At 40.6% G+C, this 14,843-nt stretch overlaps 1 pseudogene; it reads right to left on the bottom strand.

The window, feature by feature from the left end:
• Positions 1–744: 744 nt before the first annotated feature.
• LOC100412597 (SHC-transforming protein 1 pseudogene) lies at positions 745–2,301 on the bottom strand (annotated as a pseudogene).
• Between the last annotated feature and the right edge of the window lie 12,542 nt (positions 2,302–14,843).

The raw sequence follows: 14,843 nt of genomic DNA, 5'->3' as shown, positions 1-14,843 counted from the left end.
GTAATAATTGATTATCATTTTGTGCTCAAGAATAAGCCATGGAAAACAATTAGGAACGTAAGTCTACAGCCCGAAAATATATGCATAGAAAATGTTCAAAGAATGCAGTTCCATCTCTACAGATGGTACTTGGAGATTGTCTACTGCTTTAGAGTTTCAATGCCCCTTTCCTCACCTCCACAAAATCCATCTGGGAGAGTTAACTGCACAAGGGGCCCAAATTCGTCATCCCACACCCATCCCAAAGGGGAGGCAGGACACAGGTTCGAGGAGGAAGGGTATGCTTTGGTTGTGGAGTACAACAGGCATGCAACATGGGAAGGCGGGCCTTATGAAATGTGTACAGACCCCTTGGCGTGAGGGGCCCCGGCCAGGAGGCACTGAGCAAGGGAGGGGTCCATCTCACCCCTGGCTGGGAGGGGGGCTCTGGGGCAATCTCTAAGGGTTGCATATCCCCAGGGAGAGGGGACAGCTGCCACTCCTGCCTCTGTTCTCCCAGCCCAAAGCGGAGAGGATGCTGAGCAAGGAGAAGACAGGTCCCAGAAGCCAAGAAGGTGTTGGCATCCCTGTCATTGAACTCAGGGACCCAAGGACTCTTTGCATAAAATATCTTCAGACCTAAGAGATGGTCAAAGGCACAAAGTTTAAACATGGGGGTGGGGGGGCCACTGAGAGGGGTCTGGGGTACCTTGAAGCCCAGAGGTGTGATTCTTTTCCCCTTGCCCAGAAGGGTGACTGTTCCACTGGGCCTGTCACCACAGGACATTTTCTATGACAAGCACTCACCTTCTTGGGGAAGGGGCATCAGGTTGGCACAGGAAAGGCCCAGGTAAGGGGCCACTCTGTACATCAATACTTTGGTGATTAATGTTTGGGGAGAAGTAGGATTCTCTCCCAGGCTTCTGACTCAAACCCTCTCACTCAGCTGGATACAAAACCCAGTGTCCACACTACTCCCAGCTCTGACACAAGGCCAAGCCCACAGAACACTCCCAAATGAGGTCCCGAGAGTTAGGGAATAGGGCGGAGGGGACTGGAGGGCATCTTCTGGAAGACAGCACTGGGGCAGATCACAGTTTCCGCTCCACAGGTTGCTGTAGACACAGTTCGCTGCCCGCAGAGATGATGGGCAAGTGATTGTCCGTGTGGTAGCTGATGAGGTGACTGACACTCTCAAAGTGGTGATCCTTTGTCCATACCACACCCTCAGGGTCCATCAGTAGCAGATGCTTGGGCTGCCCACTCTGCAAGCCAGTGAGCACATACTGGCCAGGTGTGGTCGTGCTCTCCCGCACCAGGAAGTCCCATTGAGCTGCAGCAGTGCCTCAGCCTCCCGCCGGCTCAGCTTCCCATGAAACCAGGGCTCCCCTCGGAGCTGCTCAGCCATGGTCACCGACTGGGGAGGTGGAGGCACCCGAAGAACATCTTCAAAGGGCTTCATGTCAAATAGGTCCTGGGGCACGCTGCCATTGATGGCAGGATTGGGGGGCCCAGCACCACCCCCTGCTTGCTGGGCCTTGTCTAGGTTCTGGACGTTGCGGTAGGAGGGATCATCAAAGGGCTCTCCGCCTGCTGGACAGGGTGGTGGAAGTGGCATCTGTTTGCGGACTTCTGGATCTCCCCCAACAGGCTGTCCTATAGGCAGTGTAGCTCCCAAGTGGCTGGGGGTCTGGGCAGCGAGTAGAGTGGCTCCTTCCTGAAGCCTCATGTCTACTACCCCCCCAAGAGGGGATTCCTTCCCTTGGGAAGTCATAGTGCTGATGGTCAGGTGGCTCTTCCTCCTCTTCATCCCAAGCTGAGCCATCAAAGCCAGCCATCCTGTCATGGGGGGGGACCAGTTTGGGTGGGTTCCTGAGGTATTGTTTGAAGCGCAACTCGAAGGCCTGGCCAATGGTGCTGATAACATCCTGGGCAAGCCCTTCAGGACACTCCAGAATGTGGCAGGCTCTCTGATTCACAGGGTCTTTGGCAACATAGGCGACATACTCAGCTGTGTCCGGATCCCCGCCGGATGCAAATGAGATAGATTGCACGTGGTGGTTGGCGATGATCTGCTTGCAGTCTGTGGCCATGAGGTTGAGACTGCTGGTGGAGATGGTGAGAGTGACTGGCATTCCAGCCAACCCCTTCCCAGGGTAGAGCTGAGCTGGCAGCTACAGGGCTTTCTCCTCCTTGTCGCCCCTTAGCACCCAGCACAGCCTCACACACCAGACTGATGGCCTCCCTGGTGACCTGAGTCCGGGTGTTGAAGTCCAGGGCACGCATTGACTACAGGACCTCAGCCCATGTACAGGGCCTCATGGAGTCTCCGCACCGCACCGCGGGCTGATTTGGTTCCGGATCACACCACTGCCAGCTTAGGTTACCGCTCCAACTTTCTCCCTGGGCCCTGCCTCCCTGGAGAAACTTTATTAAAACACTCAGTTTCAATTATTTTTTTATGATGGCAAGGTCAAAAGATCAGGAGAAGACCACCATTAAAAAGACAGTGTGGACCAGACACAGTGGCTCACACCTGTAATCCCAGAGATTTGGAAGGTAGAGGTGGGAGGATTACTTGAGGTGAGGAGATAAAGACCAGTTTGGGCAAAATAGTGAGAGTATGGTGCTTTAAAAAAAATTGGCTGAGCACAGTGGCTCATGCCTATAATCTCAGCACTCTGGGAGGCCGAGGTGGGTGGATCATGAGGTCAAGAGATCAAGATCATCCTGGCCAATATGGTGAAACCCCATCTCTGCCAAAAATACAAAAATTAGCCAGGCTAATGGCCAAGTGGCACATGCCTGTAGTCACAGCTACTTGGGAGGCTGAGGCAGGAGAATTGCTTGAACCTGAGAGGTGGCGGTTGCTGTGAGCCGAGATTTCGCCACTGCACTAGTCTGGTGACAGAGCAAGACTTGGTCTCAAAAATAAAAAATTAGCTGGGTGTGCCTGTGGACCTAGATACTCAGGAAGCTGAGGCAGGAGGATTGATTGAATTCACCACTGCACTCCAGTCTGGGAGACCCAGTCTCTAAAAAGGAAAACAAATTGTATCCATAGATTGCAAAAGAAAGGGGTACACTATACCACATGGGGAAGCACCATGGCCACACAGGAGGCAGCAAGGCTGAAGGAACTGTGAGCTGGAGCCTTTATTGTGGTTTCTATGAGAAGGAATGAACAAGGCAGGGCAAGCAGGCTCAGAATTGGCTGGTTTGAATAGTTGTAGCAGGCCCTGAGGCATAAGGCCTGTCCCTAGTTGTCTGGTACTTGGCCCGGGGTGATTAGGGCAGGTAGATCGTGGCCCAGAATGGGAAGGCCTGATAAAGGAGGCGGTCTTGCAGGTGAGTTGTTAACTATGTCTAGGAATTAGCTCCCCTTGGAATGAGTAGTGCCTCCAGGGCCAGCAAAGCTCCAGATGTCAAGGCATGAAAATATAGCAAATAGAAAGGCATGGTTAATGTAACAGGTTAAGGAAACGTTAATCCTTTTTCTGTTTTCTCAAGAAGGTTTATGAATCGGTGTTGAATTGTATCAAAGTTTTTTCAGGATTTATTGAGATAATCAAATGCTTTATCTTCTTAGATCTATTAGCAAATGTTATGAATTAGATTTAAAATATATATATATTTATATATATATATATTTGAGAATATAAATATATATATATATTTGAGATGGAGTCTTGTTCTGTTGCCCAGGCTGGAGTGCAGTGGCACTATCTCAGCTCACTGCAACCTTCACCTCCCAGGTTCAAGCAATTCTCCTCTCTCAGCCTCCCTAGTAGCTGGGACTACAGGCACATGCCACCATGCCTGGCTGATTTTTGTATTTTTAGTAGAGATGGGGTTTCACCATATTGATCAGGCTGGTCTCGAACTCCTGACCTCAGGTGATCCACCCACCCTGGCCTCCCAAAGTAGTGGGATTACAGGCATGAGCCACTGTGCCTGGCCAATTAAACTATCTTCTAATATTGATGCATTTTCTGTTTCATGGTATAAATTTGGTCATAGGGTATTAATTATTTTAACATGTCCAGACCCAGTTTTTATATCAATGTTTTGCAAGGCCCTCTTTACTATTGGGAAATTACATTTATAGATAATAGTACCTACCTGCATCTCAATAATAATACCATTAAAATATACTGCACTAAATTTAAGACAAAGGATAAAGAGAAAGTAATTGTTATGAATGAAACATAATTTTATAAATTTTTTTATAAAGATTTTGTAAATGTTTGAGCATGCCTACACTAGAAGATTCCATTTTTTAGCCAGATTATTATACTTGTTCTTAGAATCATTATGAATGGGACAGCTACAAAAACAGATGGATAATGATGTGTTGTATTGGCAATGTCGATGGTATAAATATGTCACCATCAGTGACATTGTTTTCCAAACTGTTGAATGATTTTGTTAAAGTGCAATTTTACCTTAATTTACACTATAGTTGCATGCCTAGAAATCTCGGCGTTTATCAAATTGAAGCAAAAATGTGTGCATGTCTGTAAGACAGAATTAGATTCTAAACATAGAAAATTATGAGCATTTTCCATTCACATAAATGTTCAGTATGACATTCCTCATAATGCAAGACTAACTTATGATTTACAAGACATCTGGCATCCCTGGCACTCCCCCACTAAATGCCAGTAGTAGCCCCCTCAACAATTACTTTGATCACCAAACATGTCTTTATCCTGTTGACAATCACTGGACTAGATCAACTCTGCTGCCTCAGTCAGTGGTATTTCAGTTCTGCAAATACAGGCCATGTAAGGGGCATGTCTTTCATGCCGATGACTGAAAAACAACTGAAACTTATGGAGAAATGTTCATCTTCACAGATAGTAAAAAAAGTAAACAAAAACAAAAACATACTATTTCCCTGAAACCAATTAATCATTGGTCTACAAAAATAACAGTGGATAGTGCAAGGTATGAAATGGGCACTCTCACTTATTTTGTGATTTAAAATTTTAAAGCAACTTGGCAAAAGTTCTTCAATGTTATTCTATTTCCTCGGCTCTTTCCCAAAAGACAATTTTAAAAATACAGAAAAAGAAACATATGCCTAAAGGACCATTGCCAACAATAAATGGCTAGAAATATAATTTTAAAAAACTATCCCACATGACTATTTACAAAATCTGGAGTAATTTTTACAGGAAATATGCAGGACCTGTACGAAAAAAACTAAAATACTCTTGAATGTCACAGAATTCTAAAAAAGATTTGAGCCAGGCACAGTGTCTCATGCCTGTAATCCCAGCACTTTGGAAGGCTGAGGTGAATGGATCACTTGAGCTCAGGAGTTTGAGACCAGCCTGGGAAGCATGGAGAAACCCTGTCTCTACAAAAAAATACAAAAATTAGCCAGGCATGGTGGCATGCACCTGTAGTCCCAACTACTTGAGAAGCTTAGGTGGGAGGATTGCTTGAGTCCAGGAGGGTGAGGCTGCAATGAGCTGAGCCGTGATTATGCCACTGTACTCCAGCCTACAGCCTAGGCAACAGAGCAAGACCCTGTATATATAGATATGAATAAAAGTTTGTGGCTGCGGGGAAACTCAATATTGTAAAGCTGTCACATTTTCCTTAGTTCAATATGCATATACAATGACACCTCATTTAAAATCCCAACAGAATACTGCTTTTTGGAGAACATGATTGTATGTTTCTAAAATTTATCTAGATAAATACATGCATTAGAATATTTTTAAAGTTTTTGAAAAAAATTTAACCAGGGGAAATTTGCCCTAGGAGATGGTAAAACTTGTCACATATTTACAATCAAACAGTATGATTCCAGGGCCAGAATAGATAAACAAATAAATGGAATAAAATAGATACCCACACATAAATCTAAGTATGTTGAATTTACTATATGATGAAGATGACACTTGAACTGGGGTGAGTGACTAATAAATGGTGTTAAGTGGGTAAGCACTTGCTAAGAAAATAAAGTCGTAAGTACTCCCTCGTTCCTTGTACCAAACAAATTCCAGGTGTACTTAATATTTTAAAAGAAGTAATTTTAAACTAGAAACAAATATAGATAAACATAGTATTGTGGTGGAGAATTCCTTCCTAAGCATGATACCACAAGCACAAGTAGAAACCATAAAAAAAAATCAACTATATAAAAATTGAAAACTTCCAATACATTGAAAACTTCAAAAATCTCAACACATGAGACAGAGAATTAATGCACTTAAAATACAAAGAGTTCTTACAAATCAAGAAAAAGACAAAAATGCTAGTAGAAAAAATAGTTTAAAATTTAATAGAAAATTTATAAAGGGAGTAATATAAATTATCATCAAGCATGTGAAAGATGTTAACTCCAACTTGTAAGATAGAAAATAGGGAAGGCTAAGCATGGTGGCTCACACCTGTAATTCCAGCACTTTGGGACGCTGAAGCAGGAGGATCACTTGAGGTCAGGAGTTCGAGACCAGCCTGGAGCCTGTTGCCTAGACTGATCTCAACCCTGTCTTTACAAAAAAATTTTAAATTAGCCAGGTGCATGTGTCTGTAGTCCTAGCTACTTAGGAGGCTGAGGCAGGAGGATTAATTGAGCCTAGGAGTTCAAGGCTGTAATGAGCCATGGTCATGCCACTGCACTGCAGCCTGGGCAGCAGTGACACTCTGTCTCTTAAAAAAAAAAAAAAAAAAAGAAAAGAAAAAAAATAGAGAAAAACTCCAGATAATAAGCTTTGTGTATCATTTTGACAAACACTTAAATGATTCTTAATATCTAGTATTGTTGAAGATGTGTAGAAGTGGACATTTTTATATTTTTTGGTGGGTTCATACATTGATTCAACCTTCCTGTAGATTAATTTGATGACAAATAGCAAAACCTTAAAAATCTGTATATTCATATCTAAAATTAAAAATTTTGTTTAGAAAGCTTTTTTTTAGTAACGTGAGAAATAATTTTGTTAAAATGCCACGTGAAAAAATGTTATATATAATGAAGGGTCGGGCTCCGTGGTTCGTGCTTGTAATCCCAGCTCTTTGGGAGGCCAAGAGGAGAGGACTGCTTGTGGCTAGGAGTTTGAGACCAGCCTGGGCAACAAAGCAAGACCCCATCTCTAAAAAAAGGAAAAAAGTTATATATAATGAGGTTTAAAAATTTAGATTTAAAAAAATGTAAGAAAAAAATTTTAGATTAAAGTATAGCACAATGTTATTATCAATCATCCTTGGGTGGCTGCATTATGACTTTCTCATTCTCTTTTCTAAATTTTCTAGTGCGTGCAACAAGTATCTTTATAACTAAAAAAATAAAACTCATTATGTCTTAATAGAAGCTACTTAATGTAAGGGGCACTTAATAAATGTTTGTTAAATCAAATTGTTCTGACTACCAAGCCTACCTATTTTTTAAAAAACATTTAGAGTTCTCTCTTTCCGGAACGGATTTAAAAACTGGTTCACTTAACACTTAGTCGCTGGGTACATAGCAGTTGAGTAATTCATTAATTATCTAGGCTTTGGACTTCCCAGGAACAGAGAGAGAATTTAGACATCTAGACAGCCTCCATGTTCTCTTGGCACCAAGGTCAACCAAGGTCAAGTTTAAAAACTTCATATATCTGCAGATATTTCTAAATCACCTCTACTTAGGTTCCATAGTTTAGAAGATTGTACACCTTGCATTGAAGTATAAGGATTTTTTATACTTAGATTATTTTAAGTCTGTACATGGTTTTATTGTAATTTCACAAGATGGCAGTTTATACAAAACTTTTTCTAATGAGCAGGTTAACATCTAAAATTAACTATGGAAAGGGTTACTGACCCCATACAATGGTATAAATTAAATTCTGGGCCCTAAAAACTTTCAGAAAGGTACTTGTCAAAAAGGGACTTTTCATGAACAGCTAGATTTTCTCACGGGGGCTCCTTGGGCAATGCATCTTTTCCCAGGTACCTAGGTAAGTATTCTATTTAGTAAGGTTGGTTTTGTGATCAGATTACCCTGTATCTTGAGTTTCTTTTCTCAAATATCTGGAGATTTTTCTTTCTTCCTCTCATAAACAAATCATGGCGCCACCTACTAGCATTCTCTAGTATTACATTTCTTTTTTTTTTTTTTCTTTTCTTTTTTTTTTTTTTAAGACGAGGTTTCACCATGTTGGTCAGGCTGGTCTTGAACTCCCGACCTCAGGTGATCTGCCCGCCTTGGCCTCCAAAGTGCTTGGATTACTGGCGTGAGCCACCACGCCCGGCCTCTAGTATTGCATTTCAACCAGTCTTTTGAGAGTTTTTGATTTACCAAAGACACACTTTTGGAACTCCAGTTGAATGAAGCATAAATGTTAGCACTCTGAAGATAATAGTCCCTGCCATAAGCAAATTTTTAGTCTAGCTAAGAAGAGAGACGTTACCAAAGAGTACTTGTGGCATGTGGTGCTGGAGGAACATGTAGTGAGAATATCTTAGCTCTGGCATTTTCCATGGACATTAGGGAGACCAGACTCCAGACCAGAGGATCAATTAGGAGGCTGCTGATAAAATAGCTCAACAATCCAAACACAGCATTTCCTTTTTAAATTCAAAAGTAGTATTATTTGTCTAGTCATTAAATAGTTGGGGAAAAACAACCGTATTTGATATTTGTTACCTGTCCTCAGCTCAATTGGAGATATCATATCAAAATTATTCATTTGAATAAATACAGTTGAGAGTCCAAAGATTATTGCACATTATGAGATTTTTTTACTGGTGGTTCCTGTCAAATATTTTTAGCTTCCTAATATAAGCCTTATGAGTAAACTTACATTTACTCTCAATTTCTACTTTTTCTGGTTCCTGACAACTATACAAGGATCTTGTTGCACTTTTTTCACAGGTCAGCAGAAGAATCAAGGGGGATGGATCACAAATTAAGTACCAGCGATTCCAGTCGAAAGGCTGAGAAATTAATTATAAATGGGATCATCTGGATTTCACAGTAACTGTCAGTTTCATTTCTTCATCTCTCCCCTACAGGTTTGACCAGATTGTTAGCCTGATCACACTTTCCGAAGCCTTAAACCTTCTCAATCCAAAGCATAGACTCTAAGATTTCTTTTTCTCATTCAAATCTCAGAGTTGCTGAAAAGATGTATAGGTAAATTTCTCTGGAGAACTTTTTTAGAAGAAATATATTTAACCTCACTTTTGATGCTTCTTATAAATCTTTTATTTTTTTTTAGTTGAAGGGTCCAGGGGTGTAGGCTATGTTCCTGATTTATGCTGCATTCTATTTTTGAGGTATATTCCTGTTGCTAGATATAGATACTGTGTATTCATTTTAACTGTTGTATTGTGTTCTGTTGTGTGACAATACCATAACTTACTCATTTTTTTGTTGTTAAAAATTTAGCCTAGCTGTTGTTAAGAACCATGTTGCTTAGTGGATTATTCCTTTTTTTTTTTTTTGAGACGGAGTTTCGCTCTTGTTACCCAGGCTGGAGTGCAATGGCACGATCTCAGCTCACCGCAACCTCCGCCTCCTGGGTTCAAGCAATTCTCCTGCCTCAGCCTCCCGAGTAGCTGGGACTACAGGCATGCCCCACCATGCCCAGCTAATTTTTTGTATTTTTAGTAGAGACGGGGTTTCACCATGTTGACCAGGATGGTCTCGATCTCTTGACCTCATGATCCACCTGCCTCGGCCTCCCAAAGTGCTGGGACTACAGGCTTGAGCCACCATGCCTGGCCAGATTATTCCTTTTATAATATATATTATCCTTTTTTCCTATTAATGCAGGATAGGTTAGTAGCTAAGAATCTTGATGGTGGAGCTAAGACTGTCTGGGTTTGCATCCCACCTGTGAATCTTCAGAGAGTTGGATTCTTGGATCTTGGAATTGGGAGAGTTACTTAACTTACCAGTATCTTAGTTTACTTACTCCTGCACAGATATTAATAGCGCCTACACAGTCATTTCTCTCAGTGCTTTGAAGGTATTACTTCACTCCCTTCTGGCATTTACTGTTCTGATAAGAAGCCTCTTGAAATTCCTTGGTAGATAATGTCTCTTTTTTCCTATCAAGGCTTTTAGGATTATACCTTTATCCTTAATGTTCTCAAATTTCACTATAATGTCTTTGGGTGTGCAGCTTATTTATTTTAAAATTTTTCCTACTTAGTACACAACATGTGTGAGAATGTGTTTCTTCAATTCTGAAAAACTATCTGTGATTATTTCTTTGAGTGTTTCTTCTCTGTCATGCCCTCCCTTATTTTATTTTGGAACTCCTGTTAGACAATTTTTGGAACATCTCAATCGTACTTCTAAGTCTTTTTCATTTCCACAGCTTTTTAAATTGCCTCTCTGTATGACATCCCGAGTGAGTTTCTCACTGTTGTCTCCAGTTCACCGACTTGATCTTCACCTGCATCAGGTCTAGAGTTTATCCCTCTGTTTTACATTTTATTTCTATGGTATTTTTTATTTCTAAAATTTTTAGTGGCTTCTTTTAAAATACAATCTACTTTTGTTTTATTTCTAGTAGTTTTTCATTTTCAGTTGAAATTATATCATCATTTTCCTCTTTAAAAATATAAACATATTTATATATGTTTCAGCAGGTTCTTCCATAATACTAATTTTATATGGAGTAATTTTTTATTCTGATTTTGTTTGTTGCTTTTCTTTTTCTTTATTTTGAATGACAGGTTTTTCAGGGATTGATTGATCAATTATTTATTTATTTGAACTGGCGAGAACAAACCTATCAGAAAATAAAAGTTGTGCCAGGCTCTGTGGCTCACTCCTATGATCCCAGCACTTTGGGAGGCCGAGAGAGGATCACTTGAGCCCAGGAGTTAGAAACCAGCCTGCACAGCATAGCAAGGCCTCATTTCTGGGCATGGTGGTGCCTGTAGTCCTGGCTCCTTAGGAAGCTGAGGCAGGAGGATCCGTTGAGACCAGAAATTTGAGGCTGCTATGAACTATGATTCTGCTACTGCATTCCAGCCCAGGCAACAGAACTCAGTCTCAAAATTAAAAAAATTAAAAAAAAAAAGTTGTAGGAGAATGACACTGATTTAAAAGGATAGAGTATGATTGCTTTAAGCCCAAAAATTTATTTCATGTTCTGATATTAAGCAGTTTGATATGAAAAAGCAAACAATGCATTGTACCTATGAAATTCATAGGCTATTTAATGTACCAGGAAGGAGCAGAGGCAGGGAGGGAGGCTGGAGTTGTGCGCAGTCAGACATTACTATTGCCTTTTCTTATTACAAACCCGTTATTGTCTCTTGGATTAAGTGAAAATTAACGAGTTTTCCTTCAATAGACACCTTCTGTGTGCTGCTGGAACTCAATATTTGGATGTCTACCTTTCATTTTTAACATTGTAGAATCAGTTTGACTTTCCACCATCAAATAAATATAATGCTTATTTTCCTCATTCATGGTTTGGCATCTTTTCTCTTTTCATCTTTCTTTGTTTTCAGTTTTTACTTTTCTTCAAGTTATAAAGCACATAAGAATCAACCACTTCCACAATTTTGTTGAAAGTCCTGTGCCCCCTCCTTTTTTCCTTTTCCTCAGAGGCAACCACTTTACCTCCTAGATAATTATTTTGATATTTATGTTCATGTCTGTAAACAGTGTAATTGAGTGGTTACTTCTTGATTTTTTTTTCAGTTTCAGCGTTCTGTGTTGGTCCTCCACTGTGATAAATAATAATAGCAATCAGTTACATAACACCTAGCATGTGCCAGCCACTCTACTGGGTACTGCCCACATATTAATTTATTTAACAGATATAAAAGCTCTCAGAAGTGGTTATTATTATTAACATCATTTTACAAATGAGGAAACTGAGGAGCAGAGAGATTTGAAAATGTGCCCAAGATCATACATCTCAAGTGGCTGAGTTGGGATTGAGACCCAGGTGTTTAGCTCCGCAGCTTATGTTCTCAATGACTGTGCTACTCTGTCTCCAGGGTAATGATTCAGCCTTCTTTACTCCTTCTTTCATCTCCTTATTCTCCAAATACAATTATATTGCAATTTTGCTTTGATCAATATTCAGTATTTATGTATGAATCAGAGTCTCACATATAGATTAGACACATAACCATATGTGTCTATAGATTAGACACATAAACAAGGATAAAAATGCGTAACATGTATGTTTTTGAGGGCTTGTGGTTGTTCTTTATACAGCAAAAGCTGGCTGAGACAACATGTCTGAAAAGACTTCATTCTACCTCCACACTTCATTGATAATTTGGCTGGGTATAATAGCTTAGGTTTGGATTTAATTTCAGAATTTAAAAACATTGCTTTATTGTTTTCAATTAATATTTAAGAACTCTAAGGCCATTTTGATCTCTAATCCTTTAGATTTGATATATATATTTTTCTCTTTGTGGGATGTTTCTTTGTCCCCATGGTAAGGTAACTTGGTGTGAATCTATTTTCAACTATTGTTGTCACATGCATCCAACAAGCATTTTCATTCAGGAAACTCATGCAGTTCTGGGAACTTCTCTTGGATTATTTTATTAACATATTTTCCCTGTCTCCTTCTTATCCACCTCTTCTACCAGAAAATACTTTATTAAGGTATGGTACTTCCTGGACTGGTTATCTAATTTTAAAAAAGTCTTTCTCTTTGTCTGATTTCTGTATCTTTAATTTTTTGGTCTTTTTTTGGGGAGGAAAGAATTCCTCAGCTTTATATCCATTTCTTCTATGAATTTTTCATTTCTGCTGTCATATATATTTTTAAATTATTTTTGTTCTCCGTTTTTTTTTTTCTTTAGAATTAGCATTCCCAAGGGCAGGTGTGATGGCTCATGCCTGTAATCCCAGCACTTTGGAAGGCCCAGAGGGGAGGATCACTTGAGGCCAGGAGTTTGATGTCAGCTTGGGCAACATAGCCAGACCCCATCTCTAAAAAAAAATTTGAAAAGTTAGCTGGGCATGGTGGTACACACTTGTTACCCTAGCTACTTGGGAGGCTGAGGCAGGAGGATTGCTTGAGCCTCAGAGGTGAAGGCTGCAGTGAGTTGTGATTGGGCCACTGCACTCCAGCCTGGTAGACAGAGTGAAACTACGTCTCTTAAACAAGCAAGCAAACAAACCAAAAAACTAAAGAGGGAGAGGAATAGCATTATCTTCTTCGCTTCTTATTTCATGGGTACAATATATTTTATCTCTCAGAATATTAATGGTAGACTATGAAAACTTTTCCTCCTGCATAAACTGTTTCCTTTAAGTTGGTTTTTTTCTTCTTTATTTGTTTTGGTCTATATACTTCAGGTTAGACAGTTTCCTCAGGTGACTGGCAATCCTTGGTTGTCTGCCTGTATTGAAGAATGAAAAGCTAACAGCTGATGGGAAGCTTCAAGCGATGAGGTAGAGTGGGTTCACCATAAGATCATCTGGCTGGGCCACTTATTTGTGGATTATTTAGTGTCAATATCTTTAGAGTTTTCTTCTTGAAATGGACAACTTCTCAAGAGAAAGTGTTCCAATCTCTTCCTGGGATCTCAGCATCCACTAGGCACTTATTTATCTAATATACCTCTTTTCAATATGGTATCCTCATCTTCAATTCTGCCCAATATGTTTCAGTCCAAGATAGTCTGTTTCACTTTGTCTAGAGAACAAACCTCAAGTTTTTGACTGGGAAGTGGGGAGGGTTGTTGAATATCTTTGTAAAGTAAGAAAGAGCATTTTGGTGACAGGTTTCTTTTTTAACATACTTTCAACAGTCTACCCTATTTGAGGTACTCCCCTATGTGCACCCCCACTTCTCAGGTCATAGAAGTAGCCAATTTCTGAGTCTTTTTGCAATGTATGATGTGAATCATGGTGGTTTCTGGGTTTCCTCACTATTGGCTCAGGCCTTGGTTTTATTTTTTAACTCTCTGAGTCCTTCTCATTCTGCCTTAGAAAATCTGAAATTTTGTTTCTTGCCATTTCTCCCATTTTCTTTTCCTTATGGCTTTACAGGTTCATAAATATTATCTTAATGATGTGTAGAAGGAGGAGAAGCTGGTGGTTAGACTTCATCCGCTATCTCGAACCTTAAACTCTTGGTTGCTTTCTGGGCATTAGATTTCTTCATGCATTTGGATTTTTATTTTTCAGACGCACTTGGAATAAAAGGGTTTTTTTTGTTTCCATTTTATTGTTCTTTCTTCTTTCTTTCTTTTTCTTTTTTGAGAGATGGGGTTTTGCCATGCTGCACCGGTTGGTCTTGAACTCCTGGGCTCAAGTACTCAAGTGATCCTCCTGGTTCGGCCTCCCAAAGTGCTGGGATGACGGGCATGGGTCACTGCACCTGGCCTTTTATTCTTATTTCTTAGAGTAGTTGCTTTAGAACTCAGCCACTATGCTGTGAGGAAGTCACTTCACCAAGAGGCCCACATGTAAATGAACCAACCCGAAAATGTCTCCTCCAGCCCCACTGAGTCATCCCAACCAACACCACCAGGTATCCCCATTGAACCTTTCCAAATTGCAGACTCATGAATAAAAAATATTTATGAGTATTATTTTAAGCCACAGTGGTTTGAGGTGGGTGCCACACAGCAATAACTGACTGGAACATCATTCCCTGCCTGGGATTTTTGTGACTGCCTCTCTCTGACCCTCTGGGACCTCAACCCAGGGGCAGCCTCTCTAATACTTTGTATAGATCCAGCCAGTGGTTTGGCTCAGCTGTTGGCCACAGGCTGGGTCTGTCTCCCTTTTTCCAAAGCCTGTACTTCTCCAAGAGCATCATCGTCTCAGGCAGCATTTGGTAGCAGCAGGGGCTCCATCCCACTCCTGTTTTTATGAATTTGCCCCATTCCTCCATTTTATGTACCACATGTTATTTAAT

This window comes from Callithrix jacchus, chromosome 5 (genome assembly GCF_049354715.1).
Source record: "Callithrix jacchus isolate 240 chromosome 5, calJac240_pri, whole genome shotgun sequence".
NCBI classification, from domain to species: domain Eukaryota; kingdom Metazoa; phylum Chordata; class Mammalia; order Primates; family Cebidae; genus Callithrix; species Callithrix jacchus.
Note: the sequence above shows the minus strand (reverse complement) of the source record. Positions and strands in the feature narration are given on the sequence as shown.